The sequence below is a fragment of the Falco biarmicus genome, chromosome Z, assembly GCF_023638135.1.
Source record: "Falco biarmicus isolate bFalBia1 chromosome Z, bFalBia1.pri, whole genome shotgun sequence".
In the NCBI taxonomy this organism is placed as follows: Eukaryota; Metazoa; Chordata; class Aves; order Falconiformes; family Falconidae; genus Falco; species Falco biarmicus.
This window is the reverse complement of record NC_079311.1, coordinates 44,969,917-44,987,694: the sequence shown is the minus strand read 5'-3', so window position 1 is coordinate 44,987,694 and position 17,778 is coordinate 44,969,917. Positions and strand designations below refer to the sequence as shown.

Below are 17,778 nucleotides of genomic sequence, written 5' to 3'. Positions count from 1 at the left end.
AGAATAGTGTGTTACGGGAATGTATCCAGCTCAGCTCAGAGCCCAGAATGAGACGAAGTTTGCTGTTTATTAAGTCTTTGTATTTTGTTCATAATGGGAAGAAAAAACAAAAACAAAATCAAAACTCAGTTAAGAGGCAGTGCAAATAAATTCCTTCAAAGAGGTTCCAATTAACATTTTTCATCAAAATACACACATCCAAATTATGATGAAGTATATTCACAGTCACATTTGCTGTTTCTTTAACTGCTGCCTTACTAAGGATTTAAAGGTGTTTTACAAATAACTCACAAACCCTCAGCATATTTTTGTTATGTGGGAAAGAATTACCCTAATACCTCAGCTCTCTGAAGTTCAAAATTTGTTTTTGCTGACACCACCTGCTCTTTTATGATACAAGAATTTTAATTTCCCCATCCTTTATTTTAAAATTTTTTTCCTATCCCTCTTCTCTATAACCCTAAGGAGAATAAGTAACACAAGCCAACTTAAACAATAAAGAATGTGACCGTAATTTTGTTTTAATGTTTGATGTTTGATCATATAAAATTATACTTTTTGAATTAAAAGTAGTCTATCAACTATATTTTCTTCATATATTACTTTTGTTAATAAACCTATAAATTCTACAAATTATTTCTGGCTCAGTACTTCTTACACAGTCTTCCCTATCTTGACACTAAAATTTAATCAACTGGAAATCCCTTTTAATTTAAGCAAATATCACCCAATAATTTCCTTACATATTCTTCATGATAATTGAGTAACTGATGCAATGAATGGATGCAAAGGATGCAACTGATTTAACTGAAGCAGATTTTTTTTTTTATAGTTCTATAATTACAAGCACTGACTGAAACAAAAATGTAATTGTAGACCATATGTTGAAAATAAAAATGGTTGGAGAAAGAATACATTCAAGTTATTTAAGTACATAAAAGTTGCTACCAAATCCATAAAAGGGCTGTAGGTGGTATGTTTTAAGGCATACCAACATTAAGCAGGTCTGATGTTTTCCTATACAGACCCATAATTCCTCGTTCTGGAGCTCTATTGACAAACCAGGCTCTTCCTGTCATGCACGGTCTAACTCTACAACTTAGATTAAAATTCTTTTTCTTTTTATACTTATTACCAGCTTGCAACTTTGAAAATTCTCCCTTCCTAGCCAGCTCTATCCCATGCCCACTCACCCTGCCCCTCTTTCCACTAGGAACTCCCCGTCATTCTGTAGAATCAGACAGTGGGGAACCAAATTCCCCACAAGACATATATGGATTTTTAAGGTTCTGCCTGTAGAAGGTTATTACTCAAATAATTTATGTAAAAACTGAAATTTCATGGACTGAAACTAGGATTTTCTTTGTACTGGCTTACCTCATTCTCTTTGGATGTGTACCGTATCTTAAAGAGTATTCATGGCTCTGATCATCACTTGCATGGCAGTGAATATGTTTTGGAAAGCCAGTTTTGTGAAGCCTTTTCAGACTTCTTCTCTGTAACCTGATCCGTGAAATCCTCATTTGTGTAATGAACATACTCTTGCCACTTTCTCCTCTGCCTGGGGGACGGGGAAAGAGGAGACAGACAGAAAGTATTGCATTTGCAAATCCTGGCAGTTGACAATATTTTTAAATACACATACAAGGATGTGCAACTTATCTATGCGTATGTGAGTCACCATTAACTGTAGTCTCTCTTCTGAATTCTCCGTTCTCCATAATCTACATTGTTTTAGTCAAAATACTTTCATTGCTGGGTTTGGGAGGCTTTTTTTTTTTTGGTAAAAGATATCTATAAGTATCTTACAATGCGTCCTACAATGTTTAATCTAAGCATCTTGCAGGCTGAAGTCAGATTACCAAACAAGCAAGGCACTTGAGTACAAAAGAAAGAAAATCTGGTTTTGTAAGGATCAAAATCCTCCATATCGAGAACTTTGTACAAAGCTTATGTACCATTTACACCTTAACAATAGAGCCTGCACTAATCCTGAACATGGGGAAGAACTTCATCATTAGGCCACATTATTTAGTTTCACATTACTACTGATTGTTATATAGATACTGATTGAAAACGTGTTAACTGAAATTATGAAAAATACATTCATTGCTCTCAGCTACTCTGGGAATTATTGATTCTGTTTAAAAAACCCCTTACATATATGTCATATATGTAATATATGAACTTACATCATTGGTGTAATATTTTGCATATACATACTGTTTCAAGCCCATTTACAGCCCATAACAACGTATTTCCTGACATTTTTCAGGACATACACCTTGTTCTTCTGTTATTTCCTATTAGCCTTACAACAGAAAAATGTCTGCACTGCTCATATCAAGCAGCCACTCAAGCAGTGTCCCACCTCCAGCCAAGTTTGTAAGTGGCGGCCAAGAGAAGAGTAAAAAGAGGGCCAGAATATATGACACTTCCTCCACAAAACCCTCCGTGCATCTTAAAAGTTAAAACTTAGCTTAGAAGTTCATTAGCTGAATGCTACCTGTTTGGCAGTCCCACTGTAACTCTTGAGTATTTGGGCAGATGTCTCCTTAAAACCATGGGAAAATACATTTTAGTAAGGAGTTTCAGAGCTCTATCACCCATGATAGATCATTTGTTCTGAGCCTGGATCCTCCATCTTCATTCCTGTTTCTTGTATTCAATAAACCTTCTCCCCTGCCTTCTCCATGTATGCTCAATTTTATACACCTCTGTCATACTGTATTTGAGGTTTGGTAGCAGGGGGTGCTGCAGGGGTGGCTTCTGCAAAAAGATGCTAGAAGCTTCCCCATGTCAGACAGAGCCAGTTTCACCAGCTCCAAGAGGATCCCCACTGCTGGTGAAAGCTAAGCCAGTGAGCAATATTTGTAGCGCCTCTGTGATAACGTATTTAAGAAAGGGTAAGAAAAACTGTGCAACAGCTATGTGAGAGGAGTAAGAATATGTGAAAGAAACAGCCCTGCAGACACCAAGGACAGTGAAGAAGAAAAAGAGGAGGTCCTTGAGGCACCTCTGCTCTCTACTTTGGAGAAGAGATTCCCCTGCAGCCCACAGAGAAGACCATGGTAGAGCAGTTTGTCCCCCTGCAGCCCATAGAGGACCCCATGCCACAGCAGGTGGACATGCCGAGCCCATGTAGGACCAGGCCCCTGGGAGGACCTGTGGCTCACAGGATCCTACGCTGGAGCAGTCTGTTCTTGAAGGACTGCACATCGTGGAAGGGACCCATGCTGGACCAGTTTTTGAAGAACTTTGGCCTGTATAAAGGACCAATGTTGGAGAAGCTTGTGAAGGACTGTCCTGTGAAAGTGACCCCAGGCTGCAGCAGGTGAAGACTGTGAGGATGGAGGAGCAGGAGAGACTAAGTGTTATGATCTGACCATAACCCCCATTCCCTATGCCCCTGTGCTGCTCGAGGGGAGGAAGTTGAGTCAGGAGTCAAGCTGAGCCTTGAAAGAAGATAGGGCTGGGCGGAAGATGTTTAAAGTTTTCTCTTCTTCTCACTGCCCTTCTGCTATTAATTGACAATAAATTAATTTCCCTAAGCCAAGTCTGTTTGGCCCATGACAGTAATGGGCGAGTGATCTCCCTGTCCCTATCCTGACCCATGAAGTTCTTCATCGTATTTTCTGCTCTGTCCTGTTGAGAAGGGGGAGTGAGAGAGCATCTTTGTGGGCACCTGGAGATCAGCTAAGGCCAACCCACCACACATACTCACCTTCAGCTGTACTTTTTCTAGGTTGAAAAGTTCTAATCAGGTCAGTTCATTCTCAGATGGAAGATACTCCATAGCTTGATCACTCCTTTGACCCTTGTTGAAGCTTCCTCAGTTCTGTTTACCTCTGAGATACACCTGGAGTACCAAGACTTCAAATACTAAGGTGCTGCCAAAACTTAGATTTATGAAGTGGCACCATTGTGTTATCTTTACTGCAAGTAATCAAAAGAGAGAAAGTGCATGTGCCATATAGTTGTTCTCCATCTGCACTACTTTATGCTGGTCTACAATTAGCTTTACCTGCCATTTCACTGCCTACGCTCATGATATCCTTCTGCAGCTTTCAGTCACCCTTACAAACCTGATTAATACTGAGCAGAATTTTTTTTCTTGTAATTACTCAACCCCTTTCTCACCATAGCTTTCATTTTCCTCTATTTCCTGTTACTCAACTGATGCTGATGTATGATGTGACTGAACAAATCCATTCCTACCCCACAGAGCTTTTATATGAAAGGGTCATGGACGGCCTTTTCTTGTACTTTGCCAACAGAATGATGGTCCAGGAGCAAAAAAAACCCTGTTATACTTTCTTATTAAAACCTTCACTGTAATTTTTCAGAAGTTCTAACAATTAACCCATCCTGGCTGAGCTATAGTATTTGCTTCACCTCTCCACTGAGAATCCACTGCTGGTTAACAGTATTCCCATTAGCAAACTTTCAGTGATTTACTCTTTAGTACCACTAGGTGTCGAAATATATCAGCACAAAGAGGAGAGTTCCTCTGAACGTTTCATCTTCAAATACAAGAAACTAGGAAAACACAGCAAATGCCCAACTCATCATACTCTATCTCAGTACCATAGTATCACTTTAATGAAAGACCATGCAACTGCAGGGCTCCAAACATTAACAGTAATAGCCAGCAAAACCCATGTAACCTAGAAAAGCGTGGTATGTTATGTGTTACTCATATATCATAGCCATTTTCCTGAAATATTTACGACTGTCATCAATCCTTACTCTATGACCTTCTTCTGTATTTTGCATCATCCATTGTGGACTTCCTTTCAAAGCTGTAGCTGCCCCTTATTTAAGCCCATGTTGTTCAACAGTCCTTCTCTAGGAGACTGACAGCACAGCTCTGCTCTCCAGGTAACAGGACCATAGCACTCATCAGAACATGATTTTTTAATCACATTTTTTTATCAAACAGTAAGAAATACTTAATATTTTTGTCTGTAAAAAGAAGATTAATATAGCTGTTCTTTCAACAAATATTCAGGATTTCTTTAATTATGGCATTGTATTGGTTTTCTTGAGAGATGGAACATAGAGATAAGCTGGAATACATACGAAACAAATATCTGGAGGAATCTATTTTAGTAAGATGCAGATGTTACATTATATACCACAGCCCTCAGAAAGGCAGTCCTGGCATTCTTCAGATTTAAGAAGTCAATGTAAATACAATTCAAATACAAATGAGCTGCAAAACAAAACCACCCCCCACCACCCCCCTTTTTTTTTACTGCCAGTGAAACCCTTGTATTTGAGAGGAAAACACTCTGATTAATCCAGGTTGAGTTGCTGTGCTACATTTTTATGTGTCAGAATAAAACAGTCCTATTACATTACAGCAGTGCCCTCTATTAATGTTTGGGTTCAAGTAAAAAACATTGTGCAACAGTTAACTTCACTGTCAGGGATACACTGCAGTGCTATGAAATTAAGTTTAAAAAATCCAATTTTGGCTTTTAAAGAAAACTGCTGTTTTCCAAGTCCCACAAACACCAAAGACAGATGGAGCCAGGTTTGAAGAGATCATCACCTATAATTAAAGCTAGAGTTGTTCCTGCATGTATCCAATTTAATTTTAAAAGAAATACAAGGTTAACATTTTATTATTATCTGATTTGATCTCTTCTATACCAACCTACAGCACATGAGAATTGCCTATTCAAGTGATTAATAAAGTGGTATGAAATACACAGGTAATAAACAAAGCCATCCTGCTTTACCACTTGACCTCTCATAATCCTGAAAACGAGCTGATTCAAAAGCTTTGTGCTGCTCCCTACCTTGCCCTTCAGTAGAGGGCACACTCTTCCTTCTGTATTCTCTTCCAGCAGCTTTTCATGTGCCTAGCTGTGCCTCTTGTCACAAACCCAGAATACAGGGTCTCTGTGCAAATCCAACAACATGTGTTTTTTTTTTCCCTTCCCATAAGCTATCTAAAAAAAAATCTTCAGTGCTCATAAGCTTAGAATGAAACAAGGCTTTTGAATCGCATCTCGACAGAACATAATTTTAAAGCATGTTAAAAAGTAGCAGGCTGTTCAAAAAGAGTTTGAATAGAGAGGTTGTGCCAATATGCATGAGAAATTAAGCTAAAGGTAACTGCATTTCAGGATAGAACTGCATACACGATCAGATTTGCATTGAGTATATTTTAATTCAAATTGTTGGAAAACAAATGGAGATACACAAATTTTAACTTGTGTTTTAAGACTTCAGATGGTGGGGCTTAAGAAAATGGAGTACACTTTTTACATTAGGATAATGAAAGTGGTAACAGGGTAGTAAAGAGCAGGTAGTACAGGAAGGGTAGATAATAGAACAGTAAAATATTGATATATTATATACCTTGGAGGTATGGAATCACGTTTTGATATTGTCCATTCTAGAAGCATTAGAGAATGGGGAACTTTACAACATGGCTATATACCTCCAAGGTGTTAGAATTCTAGAATTCTGTTATTACAAGCAAGTTTATAAAGGTTATTTGTGTAAAAAAACCGAACCCACAAAACCCCAATGTGTATTTTTCTCCTCAGTGACATCTTTTTTAAGCACTTACTCAGAATAAATTTAGTGCTTTTATCTTCAGGAAATGACCTGTTGAATCATTACTGCCAAAATACAGGATACATGCTCTACTGACCTATACTAGGCCAAGAGGCAAAATATTCTGAAAGGTTAAGATGTGAATAAATTAGTGAATGTCACATATTTACCTTCTTCCAGTCACTTCAAGCCTTCTTTTTTTTTCTCTCTGCTTCCAACTACCAATTGCCACATAGGTAGGTGTTACCTAACCAAATCCACTTTCTCAATTAAAACAAATATTACATTTTTTCCGGAAAATTCAAGGAATACAACATTGTATGTGTTTTGGCCATGGTCTCTTTTGTCCTTAACTCTTCTTTTGCCTGTCAGCTTTATTTTCCAAGTCTAGTACCTCAATTCTTTACGGAAGAAACAAAAAGTTACTAAAAATACCCAACCAAACAAAAAAACTTCAAAACCCCCCAAAACCAGAACTCTATGCCCTCATTCTCCTAAACACTTTGTGTGTGCAACTTAATTACTCAATGAGCAGACGGTGAATACAGTGAATACAGCCACAGCAAAACTAGATGGCTGTAACTGCTAAGGACAGAGCAAAGGTAACTCATTAGTTTTGCTAACCCTGCCACCATTAAGAGAAACAGAACAACAGCTTTAGCAGAGGTGATGGACTACTGTAAATCCTGGATCCACACTTGAGAAGTTCAAATGCCTGAGATCGGGGTTGCTCTTCATTGTTATCAGCTCTCAAACAGCAATGATATCTTCATCTACAGTAGAGACCAGCCCATGTGCTTGCTCCCTTCCACTTGCCATACCTGAAGAGATGGAGGTCAGTTAGTAAACAAATATATTTCACCTGTTGCTGCATGACAACAGGTTTCACTCTTGTCCCAGCAGCTGTGTCTCACTCAACACTGTCGTGCTGGTAAGGGACCAGTCACTGGATATCTTCAGGAGCAAGCCCCCTGGTCCCAGCAGAAGCAAGAGAAGTCTGTATTAGATTCCCAATTGTCCCTGTTGTCAAGCATGATAAAATCAAAATGCTACAAGTAAAACAGAAGGTAAGGTACTGGGGTCATGAAACTAATGTTCAGTGCCATCTTTAGACCATAATCTAGTATTAAACCTCTTCTCCAGTTATAAGTGGCCACTGGGAAAGGCTCACTAACAGCATCATGTTTTATAGCTATAGCTGATTTACCAGCTCTGCAAAACTCAGTAGCCTCAAGCCTCTGCTCTCAAGCCTCTACAACAGGCCACATTTCTGACTCTCTTTAACAGAAAAACGGCTATTTCTGTTAACACAAATAGCTATTTCATGGGCAGAAATAATTATAAGAATAAAGATAGCAATATTTAGTAATTAAATTAGGAGATCTGCTGCTTGTACTGAAAACTAAACAATATTCAAACAAGTTCTGTAATATTTTGTACTGCGGTAGTTAGGCTTGCTCAACTAGCAGAAGGAAACATCTTTCTATAACTGTAGGATTAACAGTTTGATATACCCAACTAAATTGTGCTAGTGCACAAATATGGATGTAGCAAAAATGGCTTTCAAGTAAATAAACCTGACTTACTGAATATTTGTGAGGTCAGAGCAACAAAGACATTTTTAAAACAATGGAGGCAGAAAAATTATACAGAATGAAACTCTTTGTTTCAAGGAGCAGACCTGAAGCAGAAGAAAGGAAATTTCTTATGTTATCAGAAAGGAAAATATTTAGAGTCATTTGGCAACCTTGAAGGACTACTCTGCCCCTTCCGTTAACTACTTTAATGGAGGGACCATATTAAATGCTGAAATTAGCTTCACAATGTAATGCACATAGTTACATGAAAACAAAGCCACAACCATTTCCACTACTACTAGGCAGGGACAGACAGTGTTTTTAATGACTTGGGGGAAAGCCAGAGCAGATTTCATCTCTACAACTCATATACAGTTAGTTCTTGTTTTCGAATAGGAATGTAACCCAAAAATAAAATGTGTTTTCACTTCTCTTGCTCATTTACCAATAAGCATCCCGATATCCATGCCAGGCAATATTTTGAAGTATTACCTGTCACCTTTTACTAACCAACAATACAAAAAACCCCACCATAAATGTATAAAGAAATAAATCTGGCAGGGGAGGTGGGGGAAAACCATCGAAAAAAACAACTCCCAAAAACCCATCAGCTATTTCAGATACTCCATTCATATTCTGTAGGATTCAGAACCATCTTCCACATCTGTTACCCGGGAAACAGCTCTCATTCACTATCAAATCCCGTGTCTTAAAAGCACATTCTAGTGACTTTTCCTCTGCTGATGACATGGAAGATGATTAACTTTGAAAATTGCAAAACTCTTAATGTAACAGAGAGATTGGCTCCAAACATATTAATAATCACCATCAAAAGCTCTGTGGAGAAAAATCAATATACTTTTTCAAAAGTTATTTATAAATCCATATGGACTAGCGCTATGCATATAGTTGAATGTCTGCTTCTGCACTGGCACCACTTCTTTGACAGCTATGTAACTCACTATTTCGATGTTATTTCTGCTACCAGGTATAAAGGTGGAGGCAATAATATATCTGCAAATAAGCCATTCAATTACAGGATTCTTAAAAACCAAAAGAAAACTTAAATACATACATTTTTAGTGAGGAACAATTACATAAAGCAAAAATTCTACTGGTCATTCTGGTCTTCTGTGCTATAAAAGTGCAGGATCAAGTCAGTCCTCATTCCATTATTCTAACTTAGGCCAAACACCTTGAAGGAAAGCATGAGAGCAAAATCAGCATTGGAAGCAGAACTTACAACCTCTGGTCAAATACTCCAACATCCATCCGCATGGAATACGAGGCTCTGTAAAATAGTTCACATGCTTAACATGTAAAAGCTACCACCCACCTCCACCCCCAACCCCCAAGTGTATGCTACTGTTGAAAATATCTAAAGTGCTTTTCAAATTATTTTATTAAAAAAAAACCAACACCACAAAAACCTGAAACAAACAAAAAACAGAAAAGGAGATCACAATGTGCAGGTGCACGTGTGCGTGTGTGTGTGTGTGTATCCTATAAAACTTATTATAGCACACAGACAGGCTTTAAATAGGAAAGAAAAGAACTTTTACAGAACAACTTCCCTTCATGATTCTGTGATTCTTCCTCTCTTGTGCTCAGGACCCCAGAACTGGACCCAGCACTACAGGTGTGGCTCCCCCAATACTGAGCAGAAGGGAAGGATCAGCTCCCTCTGCCTGCAGGCAGCGCTCCTAGTGCAGCCAGAATACAACCAGCCCTTGTTACTGCAGTGATGCACTGCTGGCTCACGTTCAACTTGGTGTTTGCCAGGACTCCCAGGTCCTTTGAGGAGCTGCTTTCTAGCCAGCCAGCCCACAGTAACTGGTGCCTGGGGTTGTTCCTCCCCAGGTGCAGGACTTTGCACTTGCCTTTGTTTAATTGCATAAGGTTCCTGACTGCCCATTTTTCCAGCCTGTTGGGGATCTGGATGGCAGCAGGACCCTCTGGTTTATCAGCCACTTCTCCCAGTTCGATGTCATCAGCAACCTCACCAAGGGTAGGCTGTCCTATCATCCAGATTGCTAATGAAGATGTTACACATGACTGGACCCACTGCTGACCCCTGGAGTACAGTTACTGGTCTCCCAACTAGACTTTGTGCCACTGATCATCACCCTCTGGGTCTGGCCATTCAGGCAGTTTTCAATCCATCTCACGGTCCACCCAGTCCATTCTTCATCAGCTTCTCTGTGAGGTTCTTAAGGCACGCAGTGTCAAAAACCATCACAGAACGTTATCACATTGGTCAAGCATGACTTCACTTTGGTTGATTTTCTTGTCCTCAATGTGCAAGTGTTTCCAGATTAGCTGCTCCATCAGCTCCCTGGGGATCAAGGGGAGGATGACCATCCTGTAGTTGTCTGGGTCCTCGCTCTTCTTGAAGATGGGGGTGACACCTGTTTTCCTCCAGTCTTCAGGGACTTCTCCCGGTCACTGAGACTGACCAAGGATTATTGAGAGTGGCCTCACAATGACATCAGCCAGCCTCCTCAGTACTCATGGGTCCCCTGCTAGGGCCCACGGATTATATATGGGCAGTTTGCTTAATTATTTTTTAATATCCTCTTCTTCCACTAACGGTATGTCTTCCTTTCTCTGCACTTTCTGACTGGTCTCCAAGTCCTTAGATTTTTCTGAAGTCTTTACTAGTAAAGACTGAAGCAAAGGCATTCAGTACCTCAGCCCATGCGCTGCATCACCAGGGCCCCTGCCTCATTCAGTAGTGGGCTCACACTGACCCTAGTCTTTCTTCTGCTGCTTATGGACTTGTAGAAACCCTTACTGTTGCCTTTGACACTCATCGTTAGACCCAACTCCACTTGGGCTTTAGCTTTTCTAACCTCATCCCTGCATTCTCAGACAGCACTTCTATGTAATTCCCCAGTCACCTGTCCCTTCTTCCACCTTCTATATAGTCTCCTTTTACATTTGAGTTTTGCCAGGAGCTCCTTGTCCAACAGTGCAGGCCTTCTAGCTTGTTAGTTGACTTTCTGCTTATTGGGATGGACAACCCTCGAGCTTTAAGGAGGAGACCCTTGAATATTAACCAGTTTTCTCGCATCCTTCTTCCCTTCAGGGCCTTATTTCATGTCACTGTTTCAAGCAGATCCCTGAAGAGGCCAAAGTCTGCTCTCCTAATGTCCAGGGTTGTGAGCTTAAGTTTTGTCCTGCTCCCTCTAGCCAGGATCCTGAGCTCTGCTCCATAGTCACTGCAGGCAGGGCTGCCTTCCACCTACACATCGCCAACATGTCCTTCCTTGTTTGTGAGTACGGGGTCCAGGACAGCACCTTGCTTCATTGCTTCAGGAAGCTGCCAGCAATCTTGTCCAGGAACCTGCTAGATTGCTTATGCCATGCCATGTTGTCCCTCCGGCTGATATCAGGATGTCTGAGGTCCCCACTGAGAGCAAGGGCATGCAAACTTGAGGCTATTTCTAGCTGTGAAGCTGTCATTTAATCATGCTCTCCTTGGATAATGTTTTCATATCAGTAAAATCATTCACTTCCAATAAATCAAACTTAAGGTGTACATTTACATAAGGAAATACTACACAAAGCACAGAACTCATTTACACAGAATGAAAGATAAAAGAAAGATATCACCCTTTTCAGTGATAGACAACTGAAAGAAAGGCTCTAGAAAATTTATGTAGCTGTGAAAAAAGTTAGGTATCCAACAAATGCAAAGCTGAGTCTGAAACTAACAGCTGAAACCCTCCAGTGAGACAAATGTATAAAGCTTCTTATCCTGCAAGGACACAACCGAAAATCTTTCAGCTCAGTTCTTTCTCCTGCACCATTGGTTAGTAGTAACTCATTAAAGTCAGCTAAACTAATCCTCTGAAAAACACCATCACACCAAAACTGTAAGAGCACAATTTACCTTAGTCCTAACAGATTTATATAGGAATGAAGATTTCTGAGCACTCCCCGCAGCTAAGCTCCTTTCCCTTTCAAGTAAAATAGAATCGTTGGTCTCTTTCCTTACTCTTAATGCTGAATTCAGGAACTCCATTAAGATCCAAATTCACTGGTTTAGCTAGTTCTCAAGTTTTAAACTTATGCCACAACTAATACTGCATTTAGAAATTACACCAGCAGATGGGGGAAAAATACTGTTTCATTAATCAGAGTGCGTGAGACGTTATCCCTTTAAAGAAGTACAATAGTCCCACATTACTCCTAATTGATTGACAGTGAGTATTCCCCAAATACAGGAAATACTTTTCCTACAGAAGAGAGGCAACCCACTTCAATTTCAAGTTGGCTATTTAAGGCCACCTCAGTAGGCATACAAGCCATGTCCATTAGTCTGCATAATAACCCAGCTTTTGGCAACTTCACGTATGAAACAGAAGGATGAGGCAAATTTACACTGATTTGCACCAAAAAGACACCACAGCTGAGGCAAAATTTGCCTACAAAATACAACTGTCAGTCAGCCTACCTTGCCACTTACTGTGAGACAGCTGAGAAGAAGGAATGACTGATCTAACATTTTTGAGTCCCTGCCTGCATTGCAGTGTCCTGTTTCAGAGCAACACCTTACTCTAAAATTTCACCATTTTACTTCAAATACCTTTTCCATATTAATCCATGAAACAGTGAATGCTGCAGTTAGTGAGCAGTAAAATGTCATTACTAGGCACCAGTATCAAGAGACTGCAGCCTAGCTCAACGTTGTAAAACAGGAAATAAACTACATATATGCACACATTTATACAAAGCTCTTCCACCAGGAGCAGCAGTAACTGTTTCAAATTACTTTCATATGCTCTGATTGCTGACTTTAAACTGACTGCACCACACACACAAACCAAAGACAGGCTTTACATAACACTTCCTCAACGCTTATTGCCAAATGCTTTTACTGCTGCGGCTACAATTCCCAAGTACATTGCAAGTGACTGACTTCAGTAAAGGCAACCTTACAACATTAGTGTACTGAGCCTGGGGACATGCTAATTTAAAAATATCACATGGCGGGGGGTGGGTGGGGGTGGGTGTTTGGAAGTCTTCAGTCATGAGAAAATGATAACTAAGTTGCTGTTACGTCCTTAAATGTGTATACTCTATGATCAGATTTGGAATTGGATTAGAATTCCCAGTAAACATGTTAGTGGAAGCCAGTACCCACGTGCATTTCAAGCTGTGATGGACCACAAAACATACTTAGGCGTGAGATGTTCTTTTATAACAAACCTGAAGATGTGCGTGTCCCTTTACAACAACCCAACTTCATAAAAGACCACATGCCGCCTTTGACATACATGGGTGGGCTCCTACTCACTTCAAAGGAAATTTAGTCTATCTAGTGATACACAGGATATAGACTTAAATGTTTATAAATATTCTAAGGAGTGGTAGTCTGAAACCTCATCTTTGACTGAGAACACTGTACTAAACAGGGCAATATGAGAGTTTATAGTTTGCCTGACCCTCACCTCTGACTATTCCTGCAGATAACAGTAAATAAATGACAGGAAGTTTCCACTTCAAGAATGCTATAACTACTGTGACTACAGTACCACAAACATGCAAAATGGTGCAAATGATTATTAGAAAGGTAATACAAATATGTTACTGCCATCTATTTATTTTTTTATAATTAACAATTACTGTTGAATAAGAAGGTTCATTTATATCATATAAAATGGCTAATACTGCAGTTAATTAACTTATCATCTCATCACCAAATTCAAAAGCAATGGAATGGCAAAACCCTGAAAAGTTCTTTTGGTTCTGAAGTTCAGGTGGCAGAGATCTGAAAACAAGTGTGATACAACACTCCAAAGAGATTTCATTCAATGCTGAGAAACAAGCTTTGGTTTTGTATAACATTGAAATGAAATCAAGAAGCTGAAAAAAACTGCTACCAACAAGGCTCTACAATACAGTGGCATGATTTGAAAGAGAAACATAGATCTGTCTAAATGTAAAGTAAAAAGAAAAAAACTAAATAGCATACAAAATACCCCCTTTTTTCCCCATCCTCCCCCCTATCCTTTCCCAGTCTCACCTATCTCTCATATGTTCCCTCCTGATGCCCTTCTAGTCTCCTCCACACCCCTCTTTTTCCTCTGTTTAGCTAGCACTTTTGGAAATAGAGCCTTCACAAAAATCCAGGCAGGCAACAAATAAATAAATAGTGAAGACCCAACGGATATTTCATTCTTATATTCTTTCTACTCTTCACCTTTTTTCTTCGCTGAGACTGTATTTTTTCGATCTGTACATTTCTAGCTACATTACTGTGCAATCCTTCAGGCAAATACATATTACAAACTACTACCAATCCCAAGAAATAGAACTGCAATGTAAAAAAGACACCAAATAAAACCACTATAATTAAAACACACTGAAAACTCAGGTATACCAAGGTAGCTGATGAAGGATGAACTCTACCCTATCTAGATCACAATATACCTGAACGTGTGACAGGACAGCCTTGCTATTGCTCTGTTTTATGACAGGCCCAATACGCAGTAGATCATTCTCCTCGATCAATACTGATGTTCCACTATGACAGCATCATGCAAAATTAGATTCTCACCAGCTCATTCCCCAGGAGAAAACACTGATAATCAATGTCTTGAGATACCTTGATGCAGGCTCAAAAATCCTGTTTGAAACAGTGTTCTATGGAATAAAGACAAAGGGGCATCTTAGAATCACAGAATCATCGAATCACAGAATCATTTAAGTTGGAAAACCCCTTTAGGATCATCAAGTCCAAACATCAACCCAGGACTGCCAAGTCCACCACCAAATCATGTCTTGAAGCACCACATTCATGCAATTTTTTAAACATTTCCAAACAAAAGGTACACTCCTCTTTTCTTTTGGCCAGATTTCCCTATTTCCATGGATTTCTCAATCGCACAATAGACAGCTTTCAGCTTGGAAATGCATTCTCTTACTTTAAGGTTCTTGGTTTTTTTAAATTTATTTTAAAAGTCCTCTTTTTTGTACTAAATAAAAGGAAACAGTGAAAAAAAACTTCCTAATGGAAAATCTTTTGCTGCTGCAGGATGTCCTGGATGATGCCAGTAACAGTTTATATTCTTGGGGCGTGTGTAATAGGAAGTACCGTAACAGGCAGGAATAAAAATAAAACAGAAGAAAAAGTGTGTTTAAAACTGACAAAATCCACCAGACAAGAACTCTAAATACATGTTCTTGCCTTGCTAGATTATACTTTTAGTTGTTAGTGGAAGGAATGGGTCCAGTGCAAACAAAAGTGCCAAAACAAACAAGTGACTCATCTACAATAAACAAATAAATGCCAACAAAAGCCACCCTTTGAGCTGCATCTCTTTCACACTCTGTACAGGGTTAGCCCTGATAACCCTATGAAAACAACTACTTCTTATATTCAGTGGTAGGACAAGCTTCTTCACAAATATTCATTCCAACACTTCGAAGCTGATGGTAAATTAATCATAAAATCCCTACAATCCTGAATACCCTGACTCTCCGTAACAGCAGAAAAAAACCCCTAAAAACTGACACTGTTTGTTGTAGTTCCTGAAATCCACACCTGACTTCTAAAGGCAGAAGCCTCCAAAACCAATACAACCAATGCATGGCTTTGCTCAGGAAAACAGAGCTCCTTTACTGCATTGCCACAACAGACATGTCAAAACTGGTGGTCGGTGCTCAAGGAGTCACTGCCGCAGCGTATGGAAAGGCAAGGGTGGAGGGGACAGCTCCAGTGCTGCTAATTCATATGCTTGTACCCATTAAGGACAGTGAATACATGTGACTTCTTACATTAAAAACTTAGGCTGTCACAGCAGCTACTTAGCAACTTCTAAACGTTCTTAAAGCCTTTAGACCTAAGAAGACACACAAATTATTAAAGCTGGCAAATGCATGACTGTTGTTCACAACACCACTTTTCAATTTGCTTAGCCTATGCAATGCTTCCCTCGCTATCCTCCCCCGCCCCCCCCCCCCAAAAAAAAAGCTGTAATCTCAACACTTCGTTCTCATTTCTGCAAGTTCAGTAACAGCAACACCCATCTTCTGCATTTTATAGAAATATGGCAAATAAAGCTGATCAGCAAAACTTTGCCACTTGGCACGGCAAGCCTCCACTAGCAGATATACGAGAACCAGGGAGGGCACAGGCTCCACTGTGTCTAGCATACCAGTGTGCGAGTAGCTCCCTACCCCTAGGACATTTGGAAGCTACCACCACGGAAATGTTACGTACATCTCCTTCCTTCCCCATCCACATCATACACCAATTTTCAACATGTGTTCAATCTTTCATCTCCTTGTTTCTTACTTCCCCTACTCTGCCAGACTATTTTAAAACTAAAGACAGAAAAAAGCCTAGAAGGAATTGAGTATTATGAGGAAACACAAACTTGCACTGAAGAATTGTAAGAACCATGATAATAAACTCTCTTTAGCTACAAGGAAAAGATGGCAAGGTCACATCAGTAATTTTTTTAACATTTCAGGACAGAAAGCTGTTCTTTACATAGCTACAGATGCCATTGGTACAGAGGCAAAACAGGAGTGGCAGCATACAACAACCATTTTCAATCTCAACTGCTGACAACAATTATGCTGTTGTAAAGGGTGCTTACAAATAAAAACAAAACAAACCACCACACACTAGGACGCCTAGCTAGAATCTTAAAGAAACTTTACGTAGTAGCAGCTAAGCACTTCATAACCATAAGTAGTGCTGTATTTGTCAAAAAAACCAAACCCTTTACATCCTTCCAGCAGTGCTGGGAGCAGATCTTTCCAAAATCAAAGCAAAATGCAATTAAGACACTGACATGTCATGTTCACTGCTTACATTCTCTGCATTAATTCAATCAGCTGTGAAGACAGGAGCAATTTCGGAAACCAGATTTGAAATCAGAAGCCACAATGCACTTCTGCCTATGTAAGGGAAGTAAAAACTTGACGCACAGCAGGCATGTATGTGTATTCTCTTAGAATAAAAGTTAAGCTGGCTCTGACTGCAAGAAATATTTCATCCAGAGATCTCCGCTTTGGTACATGCACCACTAGTGAAATACATCAGTGACATGAGATGAACATGACATTAGTGACATGAATACTTCAGTGACATGAGAACGGTGACCGGAGTTCAGCATCAGCCTTTTGCATGTATATTTGGCACAAACCCCAGAGAAGGTGTGAGTATCTGCACAAGACCTGTGATACGTGGGACCAAAACGACCCCCAAACTACTTCTGAGACAAAAAGCAGAAGTGGGAGATCAGCGGCACTCAGCATTCACACACTCTGAACTTTATCAAAATACTGATTTGTGGCCTAGTCTAAACACTAATCTATCAACACTTTCTCAGAACTACACTAAAGTTTTGTGAGGTCATCCTACAAAATATATAGCTTGATATAGTAGGCACTTGATTAAAGTAGAAGTTTCCCACCAAAATTTAACAGTTTAACTACCAGGATCGCTTTCTATTTTTTTTTTCCCTGCGGAGGATGAACACTAACTGCTTCTGAACAATTCGAGCAATTTAGCACCTGAAGTTCTCTTGACTTTATATGAGACTGAGACACTTGCCTGAGATCACTTAAAAAAAAATAAAATCTACACCATGAATTACTTGTGACTTAC

At 39.6% G+C, this 17,778-nt stretch overlaps 1 pseudogene; it reads right to left on the bottom strand.

The window, feature by feature from the left end:
• LOC130142190 (guanine nucleotide-binding protein subunit alpha-14-like) overlaps positions 1-17,778 on the bottom strand; it is an 87,523-nt pseudogene that overhangs the window by 48,408 nt on the left and 21,337 nt on the right.